Raw genomic sequence first — 3,148 nt, forward strand, 5'->3', positions numbered from 1 at the left:
CTAGGAAGAGGTTCTATTAAGAGAATATGACTTTTAACTTGATTAAAAGATCCATCCAAGCCACTTAAAAATTACACTAGCTTCATTAGTTTAGCATGATCATTATGACTAGCAACAACCTCACATGTGCAATTTGTGAAACTAGTAATCCCATCAAATTCTTTCAACAAGGAATCTAGTTTATTAAAGTAGTTACAGAGAGAGAGAGAGAGAGAGAGAGAGAGAGAGAGAGAGGACACACTATAAGTAAGTGAATTAATTTTTTGATAAACATTAAAGACCACATACCCATCAGATTTATTATATATTTCAGATAATTCTTTCCAAAATTCCTCAACTGTTTTAGAATAAGCATGTTCATTATATATAGACTCAGAGATAGACCCCAAGATCCATGAACAAACAACATCATTGACCTGTTCACATTTTAGTGACTTAGCAATATCATTAGTTTGTTTAACAACAATACCATCAACAAACCCTACTTTATTACGAGCCTTTGAATATCTAAGCATATCACTTTTCCAAATTCAATAATTCTCAGTTATAGTTAGTTTGACTATAACTAAAGTAGTCATAACATAATCAGATATGTATATAAAGAGGATCATCAAAATCAATTACTTCATTTTTATTTGAACTACCATCCTCATCAGTTGGACCAACCATTTAAACAAAGAAAGAAAAAAAGGGAATCAGTGAAGACTAAATGAACTAGATGGTCACCACATTTGTCGGGAGCCCAAGCTCAGTCAACCACTTTTTCCAAAACCAAATAAAAAGTAACAAGTAGAAAGCAGTTAGGAAATTATACACATAATCACACAAGAATGCAAGTAATAACTGGTGTACACAAGAAACCAGGATTTCCCACAACTAAACTAAGAAAAAAGGTAAAAGAGAACAATAAGGATCTTACAAAAGGTCCTTAAGCACATTTGTTGAGATAGGCTCGAGATCAAATGTTTTCTGATAGAGGTTTTTGTTAATAGATGATAGATTCCTTTCTCTTAGCGTTATTTCAAAACATCTTGGGTTCCATTCTCTTTTAGAGTTAATCAAAATCTACCAAGTCTTAACGGTAGGCAATAGATCGTGGCAGTTGACAAATTAAACCACCAAAACGAAGCTCCTGCAAAGCAAGCCAAGACACTCTCAGTAACCAAGATATAATAACAAAATATAGATCGTCTGAACAAAAAAACACACCAGATGGACATTGATGGTGTCAAATCTAGATTATTTTTACTCGAAATCTCAGATTAACTCAATAGAAGTCAAGAAACTACGATTCGGAGGAAACAAACGATGATTTTGAAAAGAAACAACAACGGATTATAAACATTAACCTTTAGAGTCACCGTCGTTTGAATCGAAACGCGATAATCGAAGCAAATTATTCAATCGGAACCGGCTCTGATATCATTTTAGAAAACACAAAAGATGAATCATAACTTGACCAATCTATTTTACTATAGACTAGAACATCATACATCAAAAAACATACAATGTAAACTCATTACGATTCACTCAACACTTAATTTATAAAGATTACTTGTATAAGAACAACATATTCTGAAATATGCAACGAAACCCTAATCTTGAAAGTGAGAGAAGAAGACGTGAGCTATCTAAACAAAATGAGATGATTGTGATTGATGAAAACCCCAACTACACATAAATATCTAGTTTTACACTTAAATCCACAAGTAATAAAAAATTACATCCAAGTCCTTTCACTTTTATAACCTGCACAAAATATTTAACCAACACAAACTAACATTTATAATTGAAGATAAATTCAAGTTTGAATATATAATCACATTTATTTTCCAAAATCCTATCTCACGCTTTCTTCAGCGTACCACCATCACAAGGACCGTTCTATATCATATCCAAATTATAACACTACTAGAAACATGGGTTTTAGAGACGGAAGTATCCGTCGCTATTCCGTCGCTAAATGTTGTTTGCGAAGGATCAGCGACGGATTCACTCCATAGGTAATTAATAGGTGGCTAATTTCTCAACGAGGGTTTTAGCGACGGAGAGGTTTTTCCTTGCGACAAATGTAGCGACAGAATATCCGTCGCTAAATGTCGCTCAATACATTTACTCAAGGAATTAGCGACAAAATTTGATAAAGTCATTCTGTCGCTGTTCTGTCGCAAATTTCCTTGAACAGTTTTTTTTTTCCGTAGCAAATCCCTTGCAAAATTCATATACTGATTTTTTTTTTCTGTCGCTGATCTGTCGCAAGCTTTAGACATGGGATTTTCCATAGCTAATCTCTTGCAAAATTTATACATTAATTTTTTTTTGTTTCATCACTGATCCGTCGCAAACTTTAGACATGATATTTTTTTCGTAGCTAATCCCTCACAAAGTTGATGCATTAAAATACTTTTTTTATTCTCACCAATCCGTCGCGAACTTGTAATATCATTTTTTTATGATTCTAAAAGAAAAAAATACTACAATCATCAAATTTTTATACTAAAAAACATCGAATAACAATACAAACAAACATTACAATACCAAAACTATCAAAGTTTACCAAAGTATCATTAACAAGTAAATTCTTTTTCATAAACAATTGTAAAATGAACATTAGTACTCGTTTTCAGAATCGAGTTCAATGAACTTCCTTTTTGATGGGTTACTTCGAACTTGTTCCAAGATGTTTGATCCTATAACTTAAGAAGAAGGTTGACTTTCTGCATTATTGTGTAATTGAGATGCATTTCTATCTCCAACATCACGACCACCAATGTGACTACCACTGCGACCACCACCACGGGCTCCTCGTGGCGCCATTAGTCAAAAGATAACCGTTAAAATCAAGAATTAATAAACTATTGGTTAGAACAAGTATGTATTATACTAGAAAATTATAGAAGTAAGAGAAAGTAACATGCTATAATACACAAATAAATGAAAGTGCAATGTATATAGAAAAAGAAAACGATCATTTTAGCTAAAAAGTTATTGACAAGAGTTAGATTACCTGCTGTTCAGCTTGTTTTTCACTGATGGAACTTTGGATCACCCTTTCAGTCAAACCTATAAACAACCATGACATGTCTTAAAACTAAATTCTATTAAAACGTAACATTTTATATTAAAATTCTACTTAATTAAAGCAATG

Source organism: Lactuca saligna, chromosome 5 (genome assembly GCF_052625555.1).
Source record: "Lactuca saligna cultivar CGN05327 chromosome 5, ASM5262555v1, whole genome shotgun sequence".
Taxonomy (NCBI): domain Eukaryota; kingdom Viridiplantae; phylum Streptophyta; class Magnoliopsida; order Asterales; family Asteraceae; genus Lactuca; species Lactuca saligna.